At 41.5% G+C, this 27,888-nt stretch overlaps 1 long non-coding RNA gene across 1 annotated transcript; it reads left to right on the top strand.

The window, feature by feature from the left end:
• Positions 1-2,708: 2,708 nt before the first annotated feature.
• LOC123332535 lies at positions 2,709-4,510 on the top strand. The gene is made up of 3 exons (XR_006549345.2): positions 2,709-2,845; positions 3,136-3,190; positions 4,319-4,510. It is a non-coding gene; the product is annotated as an uncharacterized LOC123332535 (long non-coding RNA).
• The last annotated feature ends 23,378 nt before the right edge of the window (positions 4,511-27,888 follow it).

Genomic DNA, 27,888 nt, shown 5'->3' with positions numbered 1-27,888 from the left:
TCCATAATCTTTTATGTGGAAGAAAAACCTGCACATTTAGTAATTGTAGAGACTTTGAGGAAGATCAGTGTGCCCGCTTTTATTACTTATCTTCCCAGTCATCTTTGTGCTCATGATAGAGAGGATAAATGGATTTAGTAGGAACATGCTTACTGGCAATAGAGGGAGAAGAGCCCACTTTAAATTTCTGATGCTGTAAAAGCTATAACTCTGTGTGAAGACTAGAGTGTTCTGGTACACAGGCTGTAAAGAAATGGAGAACAAATCACAGTTACGTACTAAAAGATACAGGATTCTATGAAGTGATGGGAAAGACGCGAACATAAAATGCAGCTGGGCTAAAACATATTCATCTGATCATTCCTTCCTTTGCATTTGCTGTTTCATGCTCTGGGTATATAGCGGAGGACATTTAGAAAGATAAAAATGTCAGGGAGAAAAAATTATTTGTTCCATCCAGATGTTCAGGCTGATTGTAAAATTAATAGAAGCTTTAAGATTCAAATTCCAGAAAAGTCCAGGTGATGATGGCAACAGTAGTAAGTGTATTATGAGCATCATTTCACACACTCAGTGCTAACGTTGTGCATGTGCATGGTTTCGTTGGCCCAGTGACTTTACCAGTAGGTACTTGAGTTGCTCTCGTTTTACTGGTTGAAGAAATTGGGCTTAAAGAGATTTGAGGACATTTCCAGTTCCATTTGCTTTTGGAGAAAAGTATGCCTAGTCTGTTCTTCATTATGAGTCGGGAAGAATGAGTTGTTGCTGTGCTTTTACTCAGATTTTTGGGAGAGCCAATTCAAGTGTCTTTGGCACCTTGCTTTAGTCAGTCCTCCATGTCCAGATCCCTCACAGTGAAGACTGCCTTTGTTTAGATCTTTGAAGATTGCTTCCTCAGCAATAAACGCTCTCTCGTGGCGTTTCATGAGCCCTGCCGTCTTCTGAATGGCGCTCAGTAAATGTGGTGAGTTCTGGATATATGTCACAGTTCTCATCCACCCCACTCTGCAACACCAACTCTGCATCTGCGGTGTGCAGATTACAAGCTCTGAAGCTCTTTAGGGAATCTTTTCTGATTTCTTTTCAAGATGCAGCTTGTAAAGAGAAGACAAAAAATGGGAAGTTGTGAGCTTGGAGGTGATGTGTTGGGAGCACGGCTGGGACTTCCAAAGTGGAATATGTAAACGTGAGGGCTGTTTGAAGAACAAATCACATGATTATTTGGTTCTCTTTAGCTGCAAAAACTGAGTCCAATTTCTGAGAATCCCTCGGGTAATTGTTCACAGGGCAAACACAGAAATCCCTTTCAGTTACAAGATGAGAGTCTATTACCTGCTGCCCAAGACAAGGGTTCTAGGGATGGAGGTCACTAAGAAGCTAGTCAACATTTTATTCATGCTTAATTTAAAAGCAACAATAGAACAGCAGCTACACCACCACGTCCAAAGTAACATATTCAAAAGAACCTTATATGGAGATTTAGCAAAATAAATTTATATGTGTGTTGAAATTTCAATTCAATAATCATATATGGATTTAAAATTAAAAAAAAAAATGTGTGCAGGTGTGTATGTGTGAGTCGTATGCTTACTGTGGGTCATTGCACCCTGAGCCTGTAACGGTTTCCTTAGCATAGGGAATTAGAATTTGGTATTGCTACTGGAGAGGTGACAGAAGAGATTTTCACGCAAACATCTGCATTAATGTTGATTTTTCACAGTGACCTCGTGTACTCCTGAAGCCGAATCTGGTCTTTGTACCCTGACACCAAATTAAATCTCAGAGACAGAGTTTTGGATGAAGTAGAAAAGAGCAGCTTTACTGTTTGGCCAGACAAAGGGGGACACAGTGGACTACTGCCCACAGAGCTGTGTATCCCAGCCTGGAGGGGGTAGTGAGAGGCTGCGTAATGATGGTTCAAAGAAGGTGTACTCAGCGCAGGGACGTTCTTCTGATTGGTTGGTGGTGAAGTAACTGGGAGTCAGCATCATCAACCTTCTGGTTCCAGCTGGTGTGGGGTCAATATGCGTGCGGGCAGCAGACAGTCAACTTCTCCTACCGGCAGGGACAGGGCCGGGGAGGGGGGGGGGGGGCGTTCAGTTCCTGCAAAACTGCTTGAAGATACTGTTGTGTGTCCTCCTTGAGGAGGAACCAGAACCCCGCCCCCAGGCTGCACTCTTTCTTTTGACTGTTCCTCTCTTGTCTCACACCCCCTCCTTTCCCTGATTAACAACTATTTGGACACGCCCTTTGGAATTCCTGGAAGGTCACTGAGGCGGAATGAAGCTTATTTCCTGTAATCAAGAGATGGGCATCACAGAAAGGGCTTTGTGCCCAAGAGCCCAAGGGTCCTGTTTTGTTTTACTCCCGAGGTAAGAAAAGAAAAAAGAAAAAAAAAAAAAAAAAACTACAAGTAAGATAATAATCTACGATGTATTTATCTGGGGATGTTAATTTTTCTTTTTCTTTGCTAATTGTGCACAATGGCATCCTCCCCAGGGTTGATTTGCTTTTTTCGGCAGTTTTATCCTATGTAGTGAGTATCAAGGGTCTTCAGTGCCGTGACCGATGGCTTGAGGTAAAGAAACCATCTGGGTTTCTGAATGACAGGAAGTTACATCAAGAATGATAAAAACTTCTCTGAATGTTAGTAAAGAGGCTTAGCAGTGAGATGGCATTTTGGAAAATATTTCTGTTTCAGGTCACTTGAGGATAACGGGTGAGCGTGTGCTCAGCTGCTTAGTCGTGTCCGGCTCTTTACAACCCTGTGGACTGTAGCCCACCAGGCTTCTCTGTTCATGGGATTCTCCAGGCCAGAATACTGGATGCAAGTAGTCTATATAAAGTAAGTGAATTACATTTTGATTATAAAATTATTTCTTCATATATTATTTAACACATCCTCTCATATTTTTTCTGGAATCAAATGCATCCAGGAGGTAGCCTGGTAATTTCAGCTATCCAGTTAGCTTGACCACCTGTTTGGCCATATTGATTATTAGAGCATCTTTGAAAGGCTCATTCAGTTGAGCACATAAAAAGCTATCCTAATTCCATTTCTGGAAAAAGTACCTGATAAGAAGGAGATGGTATTAGACAGACTCTGTACTAAATGCTTCTGTTCTGAAAATCTAGGAGACTTCCGTGCTCAGAAGATGGTGTATTCAGCTGTAGGACTACGTTCTACTTAGTAGGTATTGGTTTGTCTGGATGGTGATATTAAAGATTCACTTTCTTACTTCTATTAATAAAACATTGATAAATGTCTTTAAGATTCTAATGTTTGAACAGTGTAGAAAGTTTTTGCATTCCTAATAAAGTTGTATATGCATAAGGAAAGGTCATTTCAGGTTTGTTTAAAATTCTTACAGAGCAGTTCATGAAAATGTGTGGGAAAGGAACCAGTGCCTTTTACTTGACATCATTTTCCCTCTCCTTAAATAGTTAATGACTAGAAAGAATACTTCAAAGTATTCAAAAATACTTTTAATTTGAACTTTGGGCTTTTTTGACACAATTATCCATGAACGAATTAAAAAAATCAATTATTTTTTGCTTGGCTGATAAGATATTCTTTGGGTTTCTACTATGAGCAGGGTACTCTCTGCTTGGGAAACCAAAGAACCAAGAGACGTGTGGTTCCTGTATTACTATTCTCTTGGAAATTTTTCTTCATCTTTAAATTGATGTGTTAGATATATTAATTTATCACTCTTGAATTTAATTAATAAAATTGGGAACACATTTTCATTTGTACTATTCTAGTTTGTTTTTTCTTAATTGAACAGATTCATCTTCTTGATTTAATGGGAGAACGTTTGGGGAAACTGATTAGGTCTGAGTGGTTAAAGCTGTTTAGAGCTTCTGTCCTAAACTGTGTAGTGGTGTGACCACCATCCAGAGAAAAATGGTGATAGAAGCTGACTGATGCCGTTTCAGGAATTTGCACACAGACCACAATGGGACTTGCTATGGACGTGAGTCTGAGTGAACTCTGGGAGTTGGTGATGGACAGGGAGGCCTGGCGTGCTGCGATTCATGAGGTCGTAAAGAGTCGGACATGACTGAGAGACTGAACTGAACTGAACTGAAGGCGTTTTAAAAAATTGCTATGCTGTAATTTTGTGCCTCATTCTTTCAAGGATATTTTGTTATTTTTCAACTTTGAGGTTTTGAGGGCAGTCTGAATAAAAATGAGAATTTTAGGTAAGGACTCTAATCAGAGAGGTAGCAATTAAGTTGGGAGTTTAAAGGGATGAAGCACAACTGTAGGATTTTGTTAAGTTTGCCATCTCCTTTTCTCTCTTTTTCTGATCAGATTCTTGGAGACGTCAGTGGTATGCCGAGAAAACAGACTCACAAGAGCTGGCCACCATTAAGAGGTGTGGACAGAGAACTGATGACAAATGTTAAAATCTCGTAAAAAGGAAAAAAAAGAAAACTACAGGCCAATATCACTGATGAACATAGATGCAAAAATCCTTAACAAAATTCTAGCAATCAGAATCCAGCAACACATTAAAAAGATCATAAACCATGACCAAGTGGGCTTTATCCCAGGGATGCAAGGATTCTTCAATATTCACAAATCAATCAATGTAATACACCACATTAACAAATTGAAAAATAAAAACCATATGATTATCTCAATAGATGCAGAGAAAGCCTTTGACAGAATTCAACATCCATTTATGATAAAAACTCTCCAGAAAGCAGGAATAGAAGGAACATACCTCAACATAATAAAAGCTATATATGACAAACCCACAGCAAACATTATCCTCAATGGTGAAAAATTGAAAGCATTTCCTCTAAAGTCAGGAACAAGACAAGGGTGCCCACTTTCACCATTACTATTCAACATAGTTTTGGAAGTTTTGGCCACAGCAGAGTAGAAGAAGAAAAAAAGGAATCCAAATTGGAAAAGAAGAAGTAAAACTCTCACTGTCTGCAGATGACATGATCCTCTACATAGAAAACCCTAAAGACTCCACCAGAAAATTACTAGAGCTAATCAATGACTATAGTAAAGTTTCAGGATATAAAATCAACACACAGAAATCCCTTGCATTCCTATACACTAATAATGAGAAAATAGAAAGAGAAATTAAGGAAACAATTCCATTCACCATTGCAATGAAAAGAATAAAATACTTAGGAATATATCTACCTAAAGAAACTAAAGACCTGTATATAGAAAACTATAAAACACTGGTGAAAGAAATCAAAGAGGACACAAATAGATAGAGAAATATACCATGTTCATGGATTGGAAGAATCAATATAGTGAAAATGAGTATACTACCCAAAGCAATTTATAGATTCAATGCAATCCCTATCAAGCTACCAATGGTATTCTTCACAGAGCTAGAACAAATAATTTCACAATTTGTATGGAAATACAAAAAACCTCGAATAGCCAAAGCTATCTTGAGAAAGAAGAATGGAACTGGAGGAATCAACCTACCTGACTTCAGGCTCTACTACAAAGCCACAGTCATCAAGACAGTATGGTACTGGCACAAAGACAGAAATATAGATCAATGGAACAAAATAGAAAGCCCGGAGATTAATGCATGCACATATGGACACCTTATCTTTGACAAAGGAGGCAAGAATATATACAATGGATTAAAGACAATCTCTTTAACAAGTGGTGCTGGGAAACCTGGTCAACCACTTGTAAAAGAATGAAACTAGAGCACTTTCTAACACCATACACAAAAATAAACTCAAAATGGATTAAAGATCTAAACATAAGACCAGAAACTATAAAACTCCTAGAGGAGAACATAGGCAAAACACTCTCTGACATACATCACAGCAGGATCCTCTATGACCCACCTCCCAGAATATTGGAAATAAAAGCAAAAATAAACAAATGGGACCTAATTAAACTTAAGAGCTTCTACACAACAAAGGAAACTATAAGCAAGGTGAAAAAACAGCCTTCAGAATGGGAGAAAATAATAGCAAATGAAGCAACTGACAAACAACTAATCTCAAAAATATACAAGCAACTCCTACAGCTCAACTCCAGAAAAATAAATGACCCAATCAAAAAATGGGCCAAAGCACTAAATAGACATTTCTTCAAAAAAGACATACAAATTGCTAACAAACACATGAAAAGATGCTCAACATCACTCATTATCAGAGAAATGCAAATCAAAACCACTATGAGGTACCATTTCATGCCAGTCAGAATGGCTGCAATCCAAAAGTCTACAAGCAATAAATGCTGGAGAGGGTGTGGAGAAAAGGGAACCCTCTTACACTGTTGGTGGGAATGCAAACTAGTACTATGGAGAACAGTGTGGAGATTCCTTAAAAAACTGGAAATAGAACTGCCTTATGACCCAGCAATCCCACTGCTGGGCATACACACCGAGGAAACCAGAATGGAAAGAGACATGTGTACCCCAATGTTCATCGCAGCACTGTTTATAATAGCCAGGACATGGAACCAACCTAGATGTCCATCAGCAGATGAATGGATAAGAAAGCAGTGGTACATATACACAATGGAGTATTACTCGGCCATTAAAAAGAATACATTTGAATCAGTTCTAATGAGGTGGATGAAACTGGAGCCTCTTATACAGAGTGAAGTAAGCAAGAAAGAAAAATACCAATATAGTATAGTAACGCATATATATGGAATTTAGAAAGATGGTAACAATAACCCTGTATACGAGACAGCAAAAGAGACACTGATGTATAGAACAGTCTTTTGGACTCTATGGGAGAGGGAGAGGGTGGGATGATTTGGGAGAATGGCATTGAAACATGTATAATATCATATATGAAACGAGTCACCAGTCCAGGTTTGATGCACGATACTGGATGCTTGGAGCTGGTGCACTGGGACGACCCAGAGGGATGGTATGGGGAGGGAGGAGGGAGGAGGGTTCAGGATGGGGAACACATGTATACCTGTGGCAGATTCATTTTGATATATGGCAAAACCAATACAATATTGTAAAGTTAAATAAAAGAAAATTAAAAAAAAAAAAGGAATTGGGAGAAGGGGAGATATCAAGGTAGGAATCAGGGTGTACAGAGGTTAGGATCATGGATTCTGGAGTCATACATTCCTTGGTTCAAATCTTGCCCACCCCCATTTACAAATGTGACCTTGGTTGATTTATTTCACCTCTTTGAACTTGGTTTTGTTCTTCATAATTTGTAGGTAGTGATAGTAGCCACCTTATGAAGATTAAAGGAAATAATCCAGTGAGTACATAGCATGTAGCAATCACTAAGCACACGCACGGTGTTATTACTATTTGTTGTTACGGATGTAGAAGTGGTGTAAATATAAAGGAAGGCTGGGAAGAGCAGGAAGAAGGGCTGTGGCTTGAAACAAGAGATGCTCTATCCACCTCGCAGCCATGCTTGAAAGTGCAGTCAGGTTAGAACGTTACTGTTGACTCCTTGCTGTGCTACAGGAATTGTTTTGTAAGCAATGCTGGAGAGTTGGTCCTCTGGGGCCTCAGGCTGTTAATGGAGTTCACCGCCTGTCACCTGCCCTTTTGTGCCCGAGTTCCCGAGGCTGCGTGGTTGCTCTGCCCCATGCTCTCCAGATGGACCTTCGTCCATGTCATTGGTAATGATGCTCATGGTCCCCAGAGGACTAGACGTCCCTACACAAGGAAGACTGAGAGGAATATCTGGGGACAGTTCACTGCACCTTTAAGTAAAGGGCTTTGGGGAAAAGGAATTCCAAAAGAATGCCGTAGGATAGGCATGAAGTGAAGGAGGAGAGACCAGAGCTGCAGAGGGACCATCTGATGAGGGGGAAAGCCACGGCCCCGGATGAGGATGAGATGGAGGAGGGGGAAAGGAAACAATGGAACGCAGGCAGGGGGGTTGATTAGATATTCTTTTCTGGCCCAAGAGAAGATTTTCTTTAGAGTGTACCAAAGCCAGTGCCTTATTTTAAAACTTAAATAAACATTTCATTTTCAAATAACTTTAGATTTACAGAAAAGTTACAGATGTAAAATGGGAGCCCCCGTGTGCTCCTGACCCAGTTTTCCCTGCGGACGTGTCATGCTGTGTGCGGCCGGTGTCACCAGGAAACCACACTGGAACGGGATTCTTACAACTCTTGCTTTCAGAGATCACCAGTTGTCTCCTAATGCTCTTTGTTTTTTTTCCCTAATCCAGGATCCCATAAAGAATGTCACATTAAATTGGGTTAGTATGTCCTTCGACTCCTCTGGGCTGCTACACTTTCTTGGGATTTCTTGTGTTTGAGGAGTGCTGGTCAGATGTTTTGTAGAATGGTCCTCAGTTGGATTTTCTCACTGTTAGTAGGAGGTTATAGAATTTTGGGAGGAAGACCATGAGGTGAAACACCATTCTGATCATATCCTGTCAAGGGGATATGCTAACAGCATGATCTGTCACTGACGCTGTTGACTTTGACTGTCTGGCTGAGGTGATGTTTGTTAGGTTCCTCCACCGTCAACCTCACTTTCCCCTCTCTGTACTCCACTCTTTCTTTAAAAAGTATGCATTGAGTATAGTTGACTTACAGTGTTGTACAACAAAGTTGATTGCAAAGATGCTGTACAAAGATGTACAACAAAGTGCTTTTTTAATGCATATACATATATCCAGTCTTTTTTAGATTCTTTTCCCATATAAGTCACTACAGAGTATTGAGGAGAGTTCCCTGTGCTATATAGTAGGTCGTTATTCAGTTCAGTTCAGTTCAGTCCCTCAGTCGTGTCTGACTCTTTGCGACCCCATGGACCGCAGCATGCCAGGCCTCCCTGTCCATCACCAACTCCCGGAGTTTACCCAAACTCATGCCCATTGAGTCAGTGATGCCATTCAACCATCTCATCCTCTGCCGTCCCCTTCTCCTCCTGTCTTCAATATTTCCCAGCATCAAGGTCTTTTCAAATGAATCTGTTCTTCGCATCAGGTGGCCAAAGTGTTGGACTTTTAGCTTCAACACCAGTCCTTCCAATGAATATTCAGGACTGATTTCCTTTACGTCCTTATTAGTGGAATTGAAGAAAAATTATCAGAGCCTGGTTGATTCACAGTGCTGTGTTAACTTCCTCATGGTGGGAAGTTATTCTTTCCCTCTATCTGGGCAGAGTATCTACTTCAGTTATTTAGAACTGCTTGTCCTAAGCCATTTCTCTCTTCCCTCCCATTTATTTATTTATTCAGTCATTTATTTACATAAGTACAGACTTACAGATATTTGTTTTATGTCTGTTATTTATTTCCTTGCTCAGGTAGTCTCAGCTCTTTTCAGTCCTTTCCTGTGTCCTTGGCCATGCCCCTATGTCGCGAGCATTTCCTTACTTTCTAGTGATACAAAATGCCCCAGGCTCATTCTCTTTATTCCGTACTTCAACCCTAGGCTCTGTCATTTCTCCAAGGAACCCTGTTCCTCTTATTAAAGTATTTGTTTACCCATACCTTGTAGCAAACAATGTTATCAACCAGAGTGCAAGGTTAGCATGAAGTTCCTCTTGGCTTTCCTCTTCAGGTGTCTAGTCAAAATATCATTCTTCACAGTGTTAGAAGAGTACTTTCCCCTCTCTCCCTTCAGTGAGTGAGTGTCATGCGTTTGTAATATGATTAGATTCTTTTGTCTCGGTATGCTCTCTATGCTGCATTTCCGCTCAGTTTCTGAGTTGTGTCCGACTCTTTGTGACCCCATGGACTGTAGCACACCAGTCTCCTCTGTCCATGGAACTTTCCAGGCAAGAACACTGGAGTCAGTTGCCATTTCCTTCTCCAGGAGCTCTTCCCAACCCAGGGATCCAACCTGTGTCTCCTGCGTCTTTGGTTGGCAGGTAGATTCCTTACCACTGCACCACCTGGGAATCCCATATTCTGTGCTAGCATCCTCCAGTTTCTTGGTTGAATATTTTAAAATTTTGCATCCATGAAGGTTGCCTGTTTGTTCTGTAACATTCTATGAGTTTTGACTCAGGCATAATGCCATATGTGTGTGTGTGTGTGTTTGTGTGTCTGTGTGTGTGTTCTAAGTCACTTCAGTCGTGTCTGACTCTTTGAGACACTATGGACTGTAGCCTGCCAGGCTACTCCATGGGATTCTCTAGACAAGAATACTGGAGCACTGAGAATGCTATTCTCTCTCTCTTTATATATATATATATATTTATATATATATATGCATATGCATATATATAGCATATGGATACATTCTACCCCCCTAAACAATTCCTATAGCTCTCCTAGCAAACATTCCTCCCTTCCCAAAACTTCTGGCAATTAGCTATCTATTTTCTGCCCCTATAGTGGTGAGAAAGGATATCTTTGCCTTGCTCCTGATCTTAGGGGAAATATTACAGCCTCTCACTACTAAGTATGATGTTAGGTATGGGTTAATTACATATGTAAGTATGGGAGCCCCACAGAGATGTGAGACTCAAAGAAATAACCAGGGTTTTTATAACTTTTAGTCGAAAACTTAATTGTGAGAGAGCAGACAAGACAAAGAGGTTTGGACTTGGGATAATAGAATGGCAAAGAAGTAGCATGATTTGTTTACACAGTCTCTTCTTGGCCGTGAATCCCCTGCCTCTGGTGGGAAGGGTTCCTTTTATCCTCCTGGTACAGGGAGGACACCTTTCACATGGGAGATTTATCTCCCGCTTTCAGGGGTACAAAGGAGGTTCAGAGTGTCTTTTTGAGCTGGCTGTTTCTCAAATATCTTTAATTCAAAATAATTAATATGCCAAAGTGACCTATTCTGGGTTTATGTTGAGTAGTCACCTACTCTGGGCTTTTTCATTCCCAGATTTCATATGACTGTTAACCTTATTTCAAATTGTGCCAATGAGATTTTGGATCCAATCTGCATAGTTTCTTTAAAAATATTTTTTCCGAATACTTAGAGCTCAGTGACTGTAAACAACCATAATGCTTTTATAAATTAGAAAAAAAAAGCTTCATGCAAATTTGTTTGCCATCATGACTTCTTCCCCTCCAGTCAGTTTATCTATAATCAAGCAAAATGTGTACCAATTAACAATTTTCCCCTTAAAGCATCACTTTCAGCCTGCTTGTTTTGTTTTCTTAAAAAAAGAGGCAATAAAGTCCACTGCTGAGGTCCTTTGGTATTTCCCGGTCTCATCCCATTCTTTGATTTCAAGTGATGTGGCTGTGGTTGGTGTCTCCATTGGGTGATCCCTATCACAGGTACAACCTCCGCCCACCATGTTGTAGCTTTGCTATGTTACAAAAGCCAATTTCCTCTGAAAACAATGCCTCTATTTACTTAGGTTTGTCTCTGTAGTGCTGAATCACAATGCTCCTTGGAAGGAAAGCTATGACAAACCCAGATAGCATATTGAAAAGCAGAGACATTACTTTGCCAACAAAGGTCCATCTAGTCAAAGCTATGGTTTTTCCAGTAGTCATGTATGGATGTGAGAGTTGGACTATAAAGAAAGCTGAGTGCCAAAGAACTGATACTTTTGAACTGTGGTGTTGGAGAAGACTTTAGAGAGTCCCTTGGACTTCAAGGAGATTAAACCAGTCAATCCTAAAGGAGATAAACCCTGAATACTAATTGGAAGACCTGATGCTGAAGCTGAAGCTCCAGTACTTTGGCCACCTGATGTGAAGAACTGACTCATTGGAAAAGACCCTGATGCTGGGAAAGATTGAAGGCAGGAGGAGAAGGGGATGACAAAGTATGAGATGGTTGGATGGCATCAGCGACTCGATGGATGTGAGTTTGAGCAAAAATCAAGGAGATGATGATGGATAGGGAAGCCTGGCTGAAGCTCATGGGGTTGTAAAGAGTTGAACACAATTTAGCAACTGGACAACAGCAACAAGCTTTCCACTTGATTTCCTTTCTGAAAGAGTCCAGCATGCCTCAGATATGCTACTTGGGCTCCAAAGGCAATTTTTTGACTGGTGTTTCCTTTGAACTGAAAGAATTTTTTTTTTTCCCTGCTGAAAAGCATTTTCTAGGAAAAAAATAAGGACAATGTCTCTGAAGTATTAGTTTCTGCACACTGTTAAATTTCCTCATTGCAGTATACATTTTTTAGTGTTATATTTCTTAAAAATTACATATATCTTGAGTTATTATTTATAAAGGGGAAGAAAACTAATACTATTGATATATTAAATATTGCATATTGTGATTTCCTTTCATATGTTATGTTAAACCAGCAAGGAAGACATTTATTGTCACATTATTCTAATGTCAGTGGGTTGAGTTCGTGAAAATAAAATCTGTTTTAATATGGAGTATCTGTTGGTACTGTGCATCTGCTTTTCATGTGCAACAGTAGTTCACATAAATATGTGTGTGTCTTTAATTTAGAATTTACAAATAAGTTATTATTTTTTTTAATATTGTATAGTTTGGGTAAATCTATTGTTGTTGGTCAGTTGAGATGGGACTTTTTTTGTGGTTGATTCATATAGCTCACATTTTGTCTGTATAAACCTCTGAATGTGATGAGCACAAACACCACATAAGAGGAGCCCAGTACCAAATTCTCCGTGTTACAGCATAGGGGTGTTGTTTTTTTTAAATTTTATTGATGTATAGTTGATTTACAGTGTTGTGCTAATTTCTGCTGTACAGCAAAGTGACTCAGTTACATATACATTCTCCTTCACATTCTTTCCCATTGTGGTTTATCGCAGGGTATTGAGTATAGCTCCGTGTGCTGTATGGCAGGACCTGCTTTATCAGTCTTACATGTGATGGCTTGTGTCTGCTAGTCCAAAACCCCCAGGGCTCCCCTCTCCCCCGCCCCTTCTTGGCAACCACAGATCTAGCCTCTCTACTGTGGGTCTGTTTCAGTTTCGTAGATAAGTTCATTTGTGTTCTATTTTGGGACTTCCCAGGTGGCACTCATGGTAAAGAACCTGCCTGCCAATGCCCATGCGGGAGACGTAAGAGATGCAGGTTTGATCCCTGGGTCAGGAAGATCCTCTGGAGAAGGAAAGGGCAACCCGCTCCAGTACTCTTGCCTGGAGAATCCCGTGGACAGAGGAGCCTGGTGGGCTACAGTTCATGGGGTCACAAAGAGTCAGACACGACTGAGGTACCGAGCGCGCACGCTTCTCTGTGTATGTGGGTCTGTTTTGTTTCGTAGATGAGTTCATTTGTGTTGTATTTTAGACTCCACATATCAGTGACATCATATGGTGTTTGTCTTTCTCTTTCTAATTTACTTCACTTAGTATGATAATCACCAGGTCTATAAAATTTCATTATTCTATTCTTTTAATATACAGGGCGGTATTTTAAAAATACTTGCAGATTATCAATGAAATACCACTCTTCTTCCATTTTGAAATCATCAGTTTTTCCTAATATATTTCAACTTCCCCTATTTAAAGATCCATTTAGCATTTAAACATTAAATTTAGTTATATTGTCCTATGATGTACATATTTAGTGTTCTGGAGGATTTTTTAAAAAATTAACATTGCATTTTTAGCAGATTCAAAGTAAAACCAAAGTCTTTTCTGGGATGTCCAGAATGAGATGGCATGAGTGAACCAAGTGGCTGCCACCTTTGAAAGCCTCCGTGGAACATGCTTTCATGCTCCTGGCTACTCTTCACTAGTGACTGGAACCACTCTGGCAATTATCAAAGCTATTAGATATGATTAGGATTAAATTAGATATGATGATAGATGATTAGGATTAGGAAGGATGCAAAGCCTGCTCAGACAATGTAAAACATCAGGTTTCTAACAAATCACACTCAAGTGTGACATATTGATAGCGATACTGCAGAGTGCAGTGCTGGGGGTCTCGTGTACGTTTGTTAAAACATCTCAGGACTGTGAAGTCTTTTAGTTGGTCTTATTTAAGTCTGCTGACAGCAGGCGTGAGATTGTCTGCTTTCATTAGAATTGTTGGACTTTGGACTAACTCACTAGAAGTGGTTTATACAAGTGATGCAGTGCATGTTTTAAACTGTTCAGGAAGTTGTGAGGTTACTTCTAAAATGATTTCATTTTTAAAGTTAATTTTTATTGGAATATAGTTGCTTTATATTGCTGGTTAGTTTCTGCTGTATAGCAAAAGGAATCAGCTATTTGTATACATCTATCCCCTCTTTTTAAATTTTCTTCCCATTTAGGTCACCACAGAGCACTGAGTAGAGTTCTCTGTGCCTCATGGCCCCCTGGACTATCGCCCACCAGGCTCCTCTGTCCACAGGATTCTCCAGGCAAGAATCCTTCAGTGGGTTGCCATACCCTCCTCCAGGGGATCTTCCCTACCCAGGGACAGAACCTGTGTCTCTTATGTCTCCTGCATTGGCAGAGAGGTTCTTTATCACTAGCATCATCTGGGAAGCCCAGGTTTTTATTAGTTACCTGTTTTATACATGGTATCACTACTGTGTATATATACATGTATCCCAATCTCCCAATTAATCTAAAATGTTTTCTTAATAAAGGTGTTAAAACTGAAAATAATTGCACAATACTTTTAATAAAGTATGTAGTAAAAAGCAGAGCTCCTTTTGGAAGGCATACTAATTGATGAAGAATGATATATTATTTTTTAGTAAGTTGTCATTTATGTGTATGACAGTTTTTATTATGACTGTTGCTGTTGGGTCTGGTGTTTTTGGATGGCTTTTTATTTTGGCACCAAGCAGTAATTAGGAAGGGAGGAGAATGTCTTACTTAGGTATCATTCTCTTCTGGGCTCTTGCCTGTTGACACCAGAGTGTTTCCATATCTATTTACAATAATGATACAAATTGCATTCTATAATTGCCATCATATTGGTCTTTCATTTGAAGCTCTGAGAGCATCTTTTCCTTGCTCAAAGATCTGCGTTCAGTGTCCTTGGTGCCTGTAGAATAAAGTGCAAAGGCCTTACCCTGACCCTCTCGTGATCTGGATCCCAATGCAGGTCCTGTTTGCCACTTAGACTGCTCCCTCTGCTTGGAATGCTGTTGCCCGTCTCTGTGCAATCAAACTTCATTATCCCTTCAGGGCTCCATCCAAAAGCAAGATCTTCCATCCTTGTTCCTCTCAGTTTCCCCTGGATCCCAAAGTCTACTTGCTGGGAGCTGTATCCATTCCAAGCCCTTTACACATATGACACATAATATTTTAAACAGATCAGGCTGGTGAATTTCCACAGTTTTCTTCTGTCTGGTTGGCTTGTAGCCTTCTGTTTCAAAGCTGAATCACAAGGCTCATGTCTGGCAGTGAGGAACAGAGGTACCGGTCATGGTTAAGCCTAAAAAGTGACCTCCTGTGTTGAGGCAGTGATCCTAAATCCAAATTGGGCACATCTCTCAGTTCCACCTGTTCTCCTTTACCTGATCAAGAGCCACGTCTGGGCCCCTAAATCAGAGCGTTTTTATAGGCTAGGGTCTCAAGGAACTCGATGAAGGAGAGAAAAGCCTATCGTATTTCCAGAGCCTGCATTTTCCTCCCTTTAGGATAGGACCCAGATGAGGTGGCAGGTGGTAGAAACATCCAGATAACTTTGGTAGATGTCAAAGCCTTTGACTGTGTGGATCACAATAAACTGTGGAAAATTCTGAAAGAGATGGGAATACCAGACCACCTGACCTGCCTCTTGAGAAATCTGTATGCAGGTCAGGAAGCAACAGTTAGAACTGGACATGGAACAACAGACTGGTTCCAAATAGGAAAAGGAGTATGTCAAGGCTGTATATTGTCACCCTGCTTATTTAACTTATATGCAGAGTACATCATGAGAAACGCTGGACTGGAAGAAGCACAAACTGGAATCAAGATTGCCAGGAGAAATATCAATAACCTCAGATATGCAGATGACACCACCCTTATGGCAGAAAGTGAAGAGGAACTAAAAAGCCTCTTGATGAAAGTGAAAGTGGAGAGTGAAAAAGTTGGTTTAAAGCTCAACATTCAGAAAACGAAGATCATGGCATCCGGTCCCATCACTTCATGGGAAATAGATGGGGAAACAGTGGAAACAGTGTCAGACTATTTTTTTGGGCTCCAAAATCACTGCAGATGGTGACTGTAGCCATGAAATTAAAAGACACTTACTCCTTGAAAGGAAAGTTATGACCAACCTAGATAGCATATTGAAAAGCAGAGACATTACTTTGCCAACAAAGATCCGTCTAGTCAAGGCTATGGTTTTTCCTGTGGTCATGTATGGATGTGAGAGTTGGAGTGTGAAGAAGGCTGAGTGCTGAAGAATTGATGCTTTTAAAGTGTGGTGTTGGAGAAGACTCTTGAGAGTCCCTTGGACTGCAAGGAGATCCAACCAGTCCATTCTGAAGGAGATCAGCCCTGGGATTTCTTTGGAAGGAATGATGCTAAAGCTGAAACTCCAGTACTTTGGCCACCTCATGCAAAGAGTTGACTCATTGGAAAAGACTCTGATGCTGGGAGGGATTTGGGGCAGGAGGAGAAGGGGACAGAGGATGAGATGGCTGGATGGCATCACCGACTCGATGGATGTGAGTCTGAGTGAACTCTGGGAGTTGGTGATGGACAGGGAGGCCTGGCGTGCTGCAATTCATGAGGTCACAAAAAGTCGGACATGACTGAGTGACTGAACTGAAAACCTTAGGGGGAAAGTGGGGTGGTATGTTTCCTCCATAAATCTCCAGCAGAAGCTCCACACACAGCCTTGTCCAGCGTGGCACAATCTGGGGAAGTGATAGGTGACGGAGAAAATGGGCTTCACAGATGAATCAGAAGCAGCTGTCCTGACTTCCGAGGCCTGTGGGGAGGGTGGGGACTCATCAGCACAGGTGCCCTGGGGAGGAGAGCAGGTGTGCAGAGGCCGCTGGAACCTTGTGATCAGAAGAGAGCGGCAGGGACATAGCTTAATGAAGGGGTTTGGTGCAGAATGTGTGCTTTGGTGCTGTAAGACAAATGCAGGAAATTTAAGTGAAAGGTTAAGAAACTTATCAGAAAATTGTTTCCTTGAAATAGAAAATAAAAATATGTGGCCAAACACATCACTATGAATTAAAAAATGATAATGACACAATCACTTATCTAAAACTAGGACCAAAGTGTGTGTGTGCATGCTGAGTCGCTTCAGTCACTTAGTCGTGTCCAACTCTTTGTGATTCCACGGACTGTAGCCCTCCGGGCTCCTCTATCCTTGGGATTCTCCAGGCAAGAATACTGGAATGGATTGCCATGTCCTTCTCCAGGGTATCTTCCCAATCCAGGGATTGAATCCACGTCTCTTATGTCTCCTGCATTGGCAGGCAGGTTCTTTACCACTAGCGCCACCTGGGAAGCCCGAGGGACCAAAGTAGAGGTGTAAATTGTCAAAACCCCAGAAGAGGGGGAAAAGACCCTCACTTGAGGGTCTTTTAAGGTTTCTTTTCCTCGAATTCCTAAAAGGGTGAGGAATTATTCCAGCCAGATGGTATTTGATACTTAGCCTTGCTTTAAGAAAAGATATGGTCTCAGTTCTGAAGTCAGCTAAGGCATGATTCTTAGAGTAATAGGTCTGTGCCTTTAGGTAATGAAGGTGATGGTGTTAGGCTAATTTTACATGGATACAACTCAGGTGATCTTTTTCAGATCCCTAAAAGGAAAGATACACCAAGAGGGAAACGATACAGTTTTATCCTCTTCTCTATTGCTAGATTTATCTTCCCTTTTGTTCAGTGTGTTTACCACATGAGAGGCAAGGATTGCAGGGAAGTGGCGGCAGGCAGTTGGAAACACAGCATCAGCAGTGGAGGAAGGACAAAAGACAGGTCGGGGGGGACGATGGTGAAGGACGGGACGAGCACAGCTGGTGGAAGGAGCAGAGAGGGGAGATGCCCCAGAGGCGAGGGACCCGGAAGGAAGCGCCAGCTCTTGGGCGCTGAAGCTTACCGATGCAAATGCAATCTGCTGCTCTCCTTCACCGCCGCTGCTTCCGGTCGCAATCACGGTTGCTCTCCAGGCAGACACAGTCAGGGTGGAGGACCAGGCTCATGTTGTAGAGGAGGGAACCTGATGTGGCCAGGAGGGACTGGGAAGGAAAGGGGCAAAGAGCTACACTCAAGTCCAGGGGAACGTCATGGGGGCAGGAATGGGTATCAGTTCACTTGCTGCGTAGCCATCGCTCTCTGAGCTGTAGGCTACCGCCGTCATCCTCTTCCCAGGTGGCATTCCTCCTGGTGCTCCAGGTGTACCAGGGGCCTTGTCAGGAACTCTGTCATTCACACCAGGCAGGTCTGCCCTGACTTTAATAACTTCTGGCAAAGTGTGATCCCCATGGAGACAGAAAGAGGGGTCTATCCATTGTGCTTTAAGGGTCAGAAAGATTACCTGCCTAGATGTTAAACTGGTTGCCTGCCACGTCTGTAATTCTGCTCAGGGAATGAAGACGTCATATTTCCAGAATGGTACCTGTACATGTGAAATGCATTTTTATGGAGGAAATAGTAAATTTAGCCCATGGTAGCCATAAATACTTTTTTCCAGGTGTAAAGCTCAGTGGTAAAGAATCCACCTGCAATGCAGGAGACACAGGAAACTTGGGTTCAATCCCTGGTCAGGAAGATCCCCTGGAGAAGGAAATGGCAACCCACTCCAGAATTCTTGCCTGGGAAATCCCATGGACAGAGGAGCCTGGCGGGCTACCATCCATGGAGTCGCAAAGAGTCGGACACGACTAAATGACTGAGCACTCACTCATGCTCACAGCCATGAATGCATGTGGGTGGGGGAATAAATGATAGTCACTGAGCCACTAGTATTTGCTAGACAAAGCTGAATTGAAAAATAGACAAAGCTATTTTTTTTCTAAGCACCACACTCAGCATATTTTAAAATATAATAAATTAATCCCCATAACAATTTGGTCGAGTTTGGAGGTGAGTTAATAGATTGTCCCATTGGTATTTTTATTCACTCAACATTCATTGACTGCTTATTCCACTGTAGTACCAAGCTCTGGGGAATATAGTGTGGATAAGACGTTTATCTCTCTTGGAATGAAGAACTAGTGAGGGAAAGTGAATTTTAAAGAAGATAATCACCCTGTGTGGTAAGTACATTTAAAGGGGAAATGAAGAATGTCAAGGGATCACAGACAAGGGCGGGAAAAGCAGACTCAGGGACTCGGGAAGAACTCCCGGGGGAAGAACTGTCCAAGAGAGAGTAAGGCGGGCACAGGAGTCAATAGGAGGAGCCATGCTGGAAGAGGCAACCACACAGGAAACGTCCTGAAGATGCAGAGATGCTGTGCATGCATGTGTCTCAGGTGCTAAATCAGGTCTGACTTTTGAGAGCTCATGCACTGTAGCCCGCCAGGCTCTCCTGTCCATGGGATTGTCCAGGTAAGAATACCAGAGTGGGTTGCTATTTCCTCCTCTGGGGGATCTTCCAGACCCAGAGATGGATTCCGAGTACCCTGTGTCTCCTGCATTGGTACACGGATTCCTCACCACTGCGCCAGCTGGGAAGCCTGCAGAGATGTTGTAGGCCGTTGAAAATGATGTGTTGTAATAAAACGTAAGTAATGAGGACAGAGCGATGTGCGGCATCCTAGGGCTTGACGTGTGGAGCTGGAGCACAAACTCAGTATTTTAGGCTCAAGAACCCTGCTCTTACCATTTTCACATTCTTTATGTATATTCAGCAACTTACTGGGGGAGGAGAGAGCAGGGACCTGAAGGGTGGGATCAAAAAGGACCTTTGAGACTGAAGGTCCTAAAGGAGGAAAGGACTAGAGCTGATTCCAGAGATACCCAGACAAGACGAGCATGGATGGGGACCCTGCATCTGGCGGACTTTGATGCCAGGGGTTGTTTTGAGTAGGACGAAGACAAAGGCATGGAAAGGACAGAAGGGTGGGACCCAAAAGAAAAATTTCAAAATTTTGGGGTTATCTGGAGATCATGTTGCAGTGGCTAGAGAAACCCCTGGGAGTGGTTTTCTTCTCTCAGATTGGCTGGTAGCTAAAGGCCATTTTTTGATTGAGTTATTTATTTTTTTTAATATTGAGCTGGGTGAGCTCTTTGTATATTTTGGAAATTAAGCCCTTTCTAGTCATATCATTTGCAAAATTTTTTCCCCCATTCCTTAGGTTGTCTTCAAAGGGAACCTTTATATTTCTGTGGATCCAAGAGAAGGCTCTAGGAAAAACAGTAGCAACAATCTGTAGCCTTTCTGTGCATGGGTTAAGAAAATAAGACATGGAGGTCCGTGTATAAGTCCTAGCTTTTCTTTGTACATAGAAGATGCAATTATCTCTCGTGAATAAAATTGGAAACTTGCAGAAGAGAGACACTTAGAGCAGGAACTATATGATATGCTAGGAACTCAGCATAAGATTTAGAAAATATCACAAAATATAGCTTTCTTAACCAAAATTCATCTCTGGAGGTGAACTTTTTCAATTGACTAGGATAAATCCCAGGGATGAGGGAAAGCAGCAGAGAGGACCTGTATTAGGATACGGTTTTGTTTTATTCCCGACACCTAGTGATACATGGTAGACTAAAATGAAGAATGGAGGTATGGGTAAATGGATGAATAAATGGTGGGTGCATGAAGGGATGGATGGATGGATGAATCGATGAATGAAGTGGTTCACTCCAGGCAAGGGCTTACATATGTTTCCAGTGAAGTAGGAGTTGAAGACTGGCTTTCTGAGGGTGACAAGTTGACCCATGGGGACTATTGAGAGTTTGTTAGGGAAGAAAGCTGTGAACAACTGACTGTCATAGAGGCTAGCTTCTTTAATTGAATCCCCAATTTTAGAGTGTGTCAGAGGAGAGTAGCTGTAAGAAAAATTCCCTTGACTTTGATCTGGAAGATTTCAGCATTCCTGACAGCCTATCTCATTTCAAATGTCAATGTAATTCAGACATCTGCTCTTAAGAGAGGTGAAGACTGCCTGCTTATGCAGTTGGTAGCAAGTGCTCTGCCTTTTAATGACACAATATGTGTGCACTTTTTTATTTGGGTGATCATTTCTGTGTTAGTTTCGATCTCTGCAATTTTTCCCCACTGGAATGAAGTTTCTAAGTTGTTAATAAAGGCCAAGACCTATATTTTGGCACTTTTCTCCACATCTTCATTTGGAAAGACTTTCACTTTTTATTTATCTCTTTTCCCTCTGTGACAAGAAAAAGAGATGAGTCAGTTCAGCCAGTGGACTCATAGAATGCCAGAGAATTAACATTGATACGTGACTTGCAAGGCAACATTTTAATTTTAGATACAGGATTTATTCAAATTCTATTTAAAGTAGAAAGACCAAGACTTCAAGATGGTGTCTCCTTGACTTGTAGCATTTTATGGTTTCCATGATAGCCCTCCTTGCAGCCATGAATGGGTCAGGTGCCACTTTAGGATTGTTTCTCAAGTATCCGTGAGCATTTCAACTCAGCTATAAAATAAATAGAAAACGTCAAACCGAATCTGCTGTCTTAACAAATGCAAACTACTGCTGACCAAGGATAATGGCTTCCTTTGTTTCTGGAAAGCCTTCTAACCTCTTGAGAGGAGGGAACGGGCTTTGCACACCCTTGGTCCCAGAAGCATGTGGTTTAATCTGACTTATGCTCGTTTTTGTCAGGGGGTAGGTTAAGTGCTTATATCAACCTGAAGTTTTCCTGTAGGACATAGAGTGTAAGAAATAGCCATGCATTAAGGTAGTTCTTTTTCATTTCTTCCCTACAAATCTCTCACCTATGTATCTACTTTGATATCAACAATCCATGTGAGAGAGGTGTGGAAAATAACCAGCCTCATTCAAGATATAAGACAAGCAAAATATTTTTATATTATGTGATAGTTCAGACATCCTTTCACATGTATAACTTTATGATATGCAACTTTTCATGTATACAACCTTATGATAAGCAATAAAGCTGAGAAAAGTGAATGTCCAGTATAAACGAGGGCAGATCAGATGAAAATGGAAGCACAGATTAAAGAAATGGTTTGCTCACAGGGTCAGATGACCTTCTCTGTTTCTGCTTGCTTCCCATATTGGACAGCACCAGCAGACATTTCTGGAAAGTCTGCCATGTGTCAGGCATTGTATTAAGTTCTTTACACACATGAGTTTATTTGTCTTTCTAGCAACCAACCGCAATCCCTTTTTATGACCACAAAAACTGGAGCTCTGGGAGAGTAAATAAATTGTCTATGTCACACAAAGTCTTGGAACTCAGAGCTGCTGTCCTTGGTCCTAAAAGCCCAAATTGATATCGGTGTTTATTGGCTGAGTCTTTGCCCCAGCTTCTATTGCTCTTCCAATTTTTGAGTTAGTTTTCTTTCCAGCCTTCCTGTCACTTCATATTCTCTGGGTGATTGTGGTAGAATAAGCAAGGATAATAGAGTGAAATCCTCTCTTCTAGCAGAGTCAGTGAAAATCATCAGCTTGTGAGAAATATTTGTGGGCGTTTGTCTCTAGTGACATAATCCCCAAAGCTGTCTAATCCCAGAGAGCTTGTCTTGTGACTGCACCCCAGAGCAAGAGATTTTTTGCTATCACCTTAGAATGTTAATAAAACCCTGTGATGATGGTGTGTTCTCCACACTGTTCCATTGGTCATCTCTTGATAAATGTGTCTCTTAAAAACTTGACATTTGGCTAGTACAACCGAGGAACTATTTTTTAGATTTAATTAATGAAAATTTGTACTTAATAACCACATGTGCCTGGTTGCTATAATATGGGATGGTGGAGCTTCAGAGGAAATGACCAGGAGACAAGTGTCAAGTCTGGCCCTTTACTTAATAAGCAGAGTAGCCCAGTGAGAAAAATGTATCTTTTCTCCTTATTTTTTGAAGCGTGGTGGGCTTTGAAAGTAGGTCGTCCTACGCTCAGCTCTCAGTGAAGAACCAGAATTCTTCACAGCTATAGTAGTTCATTGAATATCAGAAGGGGTGGGTGAGGGAGACCCTGTTTCTTATGTAGGCAACAAAATTTAGGAGAATAATCATAAGTAAAAATTCTTGGAAAGTAGAGACCTTATCTTAGTTTTGACTGTAACTCCTGCAAATATTCATGTGTCAGACAATAGCTATTATTAATGAAATAACAAGTACTTATTGTTATCTAGCTTATTACACATAATTGATTTAATTCCCAAAACCACTCTGCAAGTATTAGTAGATACACAAGTTGTCTTTACGTCACACAGCAAGCTCCCAGACCACTCAATAGTCGTGCCATATGATGGTACAAATACACTGTCTAACCTCCCGGCCTCCTCTTTTGTAACAGCACATCAGCATTCCCCGTTAACGTTTGTGAAGCTCTTAGTAAGCTCTAATTTCTTATATAAGTCGAGGCCACAACTCTGGGGTAGGGAAGATTCACAAATCAGTGACCTGCATGAACAGTGCCTCCTGGAGTGCTGCAGAGCTGTCCAAAAAGCTTAGCTAGAAAATTTTTCCCCTTCTTCACGCTATGGTCAGATTGGTGCATGCCCAAATGAAGGATATCATGCCCCGTAAGGAACTACTTTCTGAGGAGTTCCCCATGACCCCAACAGGCTATCTGAGAGTTGATCCACCGTCAGTGGAGATATTTATGATACCATTTAGGTCACGCTTTACTCCATCACTCTCTGACGTCACAGTAGGGAGGCACCATGGACTAACCAGATTTAAACCTTTAGTACCACTACATTACTAAATAGTGACTCTCTGAGGGTCCAATCCTTAGTTGTAAATGGAAATTACTTTTTCATAGGGTTGCCATTGTAACCTGGCAATGAGACTGAGTAACTATAAGGCAGAAATAATTAGCAGCTATTATTTTTACTATAAATGGCATTTTTCAGTAGGTATATAGTGGTACAAGGATCTTAATAGGCTAAATGAGATAAACATAAATAACTGCTATACAAGAGGACAGTTACAACTGATAGGTAGTCAAAGCAGGAAAGAGCTTATTTCCAATGAATTATCAGGAAGAATTCCTCAGAAAGCAATGATAAGTTGCTTGGCAGAAGCCTTTTAAATGCCTTTTTTTTTTTTTTTCTGTGAAATAAATAAAGAAAGCAGATGTAAGTAATCCACTGGATCTTGGCTACTGGAAATTCAAACCATCCCAGCCCTTCTAAGCTTTCTGTGTGAAAGTCCTGCCTGTGGAGCACTTTCTACACTCTTTGTTCTTTTAGACCTTCCAAAAGTGAAGCACTCTTACTGAATGCCTTTCTGCATGAGTGACTTTCATTTCCCTAACTGATTCTTTGTGGTTTTGGAGAGTAAAGCTTGGGGAGGCCAACACCTGTGTTCTACTGATGAGCCAAGGTGGCCCAGAATCTCTCTCCGGCTTTCAGAAATCTGCACAAGGGATTTTGGAGTTATGGATCATGGCTCCCAAAGAGTGTTATGTTGTGATAGCAAGCAATTTTTTTTATCACTTTTGTTTTTTAATTCCTCCAGCATCCTGAAGTCAGTTTCCTATACTCAGACCTAAACCATCTACAAACTCTGTGCCTGGGTTGTGCTTCCTTGGGGCCAGAATATTGGCCATCTTGTAAATGTTGTTTATTAAGTACCACTAATGTATTCAATAGAAAAACAGCAAATATTTATAGTCATACCAAACAAAACCCAGCAGTGTTTCCATCCCCAAAGCATAGAATAGCTCTTCAGCATTCCTGCCTAAACACACCATAGGGTCATCATGACAGATGCTGAGCCCACGGGGCAGCAGTGGGGCCAGTATTGACCTCAGCTTATGCAGCCCTCCAGGCCTGCAGCAGTGACAGGGAATTTAACAGTATCTTTTGGAAGAAGCAGTTCAATTCAGTAACTCCCCAAATGCCTGCTACCTGCTTATTATAGTCTTCTTACCCCTTGGAATCGTTGCCATCATGCCTAAAAAGCCAAATCTGAGATCACTATGCAATGCTCACCACTAACAATATATGTTCATTTCCGGGCAGTGATTAATAAACATAAAGAGTTGTTAGCAGGGAGAAAGACTTATGTAATCATTATGGATTTTTCAAAAAGCATTCTCCTGAGTCTGGCAGATCAACCCTAAGTGGAATTTGCGGGAAAATAAAATAAAAGCTGCATCAATCATCAAATATTTCATAGAGGCAGCGGACATAAAGAAAACAATAACAAAGGCAAGTGGAGGCCTGTTCTCCCTTTTAAAATGAATACAATAAAAGTTATTTCTTTGCTGGAATGGCATAAAGATCCAGCTCTTTCAGTCTACAAATTGTCCTGGGTCACTTAGAGCCAGATATGACTTTGAGTAGTTGGTATGGAGCTGCAAGATGGCAGTTTAAGAAGTTATTTATTTATTTATTTTTCCTGTGAAAACGTTATCATTTTATTTTTATCACATGATTTATTTATGTACTCTAAGCCCACATACACAATACTTGAAAATTACACCTGAGATATGCATTCCCTCCTAATAATATATATGCACCAAAGAACTTCTCATAAGTAAGTCAAAAACAAACAAGAAATTGATACAACCCAACCCATTGGTATAAGAAACAAGCTTTTGTGATAACTCACTTCTTGGTAATGAAAAGTGTTAGTCTCAGTTGTGTCCAGATAATTAAGACAAAACGTTCTGCACTTCACTCCAGGAACACATGCATCAGTTATCTAGCTCTTGCAGGCGCGTGTGCTCCCTTGCTTCAGTTGTGTCTGACTCTGTGCTACCCTGTGGCCTATTGCCCTCAGTGCTCCTCTGTCCCTGGGATTCTCCAGGCAAGAATACTGGGGTGGGTTGCCATGCCCTCCTCCAGGGGATGTTTTCAACCCAGGGCTCAAACCCAGATTTTTATAGTTCTTGTGCATGCTAAATTGCTTCAGTCGTATCCGACTCTTTGCAGCCCTGTGGATTGTAGCCTGCCCAACTCCTCTGTCCATGGGATTCTCCAGGCAAGAATACAAGAGTGGGTTGCCATGCCTTCCTCCAGGGGAATCTTCCCGACCATGGATGGAACCTGTGTCTGTGTCTCCTGCACTGGCAGGCAGGTTCTTTACCACTAATGCCACCTGAGAAGCCCTTTATAGTTCTTAAAGGATCTTAAAAACATAAGATACCACTGACACTTAGTAATCTTCCAAGTATCAGAGGCCTTGGGAGGGTGCTGAGAACTCCAGATGAAGATGATCATGGACTGTGGAGGAGTCTTGTTGTCTGTTAGGTCTTTTAAGCACAACTGTAGGATGCCTGGACCTAGACTAGGCCTCCTAGTTCAAGGGCACCTAATAAAATGGACAACTCTTGAATATTATGGGCTTCCCCAGTGGCTCAATGGTAATGAGTCTGCCTGCACTGCAGGAGATGTAGGAGAAGCAGGTTCAGTCCCCGGGTTGGGAAAAATGCCCTGGAGGAAGAAATGGCAACCCACTCCAGTATTCTTGCCTGGAGAGTTCCATGGACAGAGGAGCCTGATGGACTTCAGTCCATGGAATGGCAAAGAATCGGACACGACTGAGCACACACGGGCACACTTGAATATTCTACATGCCTGAAGCTCATTCAGTCACCAGGTACCCACTGTTGCCCTACTATGAACCCGTTATAATTTTTCTAACTATAAAGCCCAGAATACCCTGTAACCTTTAATCCATATTTCTGTAAGAAAAAGAAGTCTCTAACATGGGTCTGTAAGTTTTCTTTTAATAAATACTGAAACTGTTTTTTTTTCCTCTGGTAATTTTTATACAAATTCTAGAGCCCAGTCAAGAAAAGCATAAATTACTGACTATAGAGGAACCCACTAGTGAGTGTTTCTTGTGTTAAGTCTAGATAGATACTCCTTTTTCTTTTTGTTTTTTCTTTCAAACTATCAGGAACTTGTGCTTGAAGCACAAGCTGGAATCAAGATTGCTGGGAGAAATATCAATAACCTCAGATATGCAGATGACACCACCCTTATGGCAGAAAGCAAAGAACTAAAGAGCCTCTTGATAAAGGTGAAAGAGGAGAGTGAAAAAGTTGGTTTAAAACTCAACATTCAGAGAACTATGATCATGGCATCTGGTCCCATCACTTCATGGCAAATAGATGGAGAAACAATGGAAACAGTGAGAGGCTTTTTTCGGCTTCAGAATCACTGCAGATGGTGTCTGCAGCCATGAAATTAAAAGATGCTTGCCCCTTGAAAGAAAAGTTATGACCAGTCTGCTGTTGCTGCTGCTGCTAAGTCACTTCAGTCATGTCCAACTTTGTGCGACCCCACAGATGGCAGCCCATCAGGCTCCTCCGTCCCTGGGATTCTCCAGGAAGGAGTACTGAAGTGGGGTGCCATTGCCTTCTCCGATGACCAGTCTAGACAGCATATTAAAAAGCAGAGACATTACTTTACCAACAAAGGTCCGTCTAGTCAAAGCTGTGGTTTTTCCAGTAGTCATATATGGATGTGAGAGTTGGACTATAAAGAAAGCTGAGTGCTGAAGAATTGATGCTTTTGAACTGTGGTGTTGGAGAAGACTCTTGAGAGTCCCTTGGACTGCAAGGAGATCAAATCAGTCCATCCTAAAGAAGATCAATCCTGAGTGTTCATTGGAAGGACTGATGCTGAAGCTGAAACTCCAATACTTTGGCCACCTGATGTGAAGAGCTGACTCACTGGAAAAGTCCTTGATGCTGGGAAAGATTGAAGGCGGGAGGAGAAGGGGACGACAGAGGATAAGATGGTTGGATGGCATCACCAACTCAATGGACAAGAGTTTGAGTAAACTCCGGGAGTTGGTGATGGACAGGGAGGCCTGGCATGCTGCAGTCCCTGGGGTCACAAAGAGTTGGACACAACTGAGTGCTTGAACTGACTGAATATTAAGGAGAAGGTGCAGACTTTTCTCATGTGCCCTCTGTCCCCACACATGCATAGCCTCCCCCAGCAGAATGGTGCATTTGTTACAGCTGATGAACCGACACACCCTCATCACCTAAAGTCCATAGTTTATATCACA

The sequence above is a fragment of the Bubalus bubalis genome, chromosome 1 (assembly GCF_019923935.1).
Source record: "Bubalus bubalis isolate 160015118507 breed Murrah chromosome 1, NDDB_SH_1, whole genome shotgun sequence".
NCBI classification, from domain to species: Eukaryota; Metazoa; Chordata; class Mammalia; order Artiodactyla; family Bovidae; genus Bubalus; species Bubalus bubalis.
Note: the sequence above shows the minus strand (reverse complement) of the source record. Positions and strands in the feature narration are given on the sequence as shown.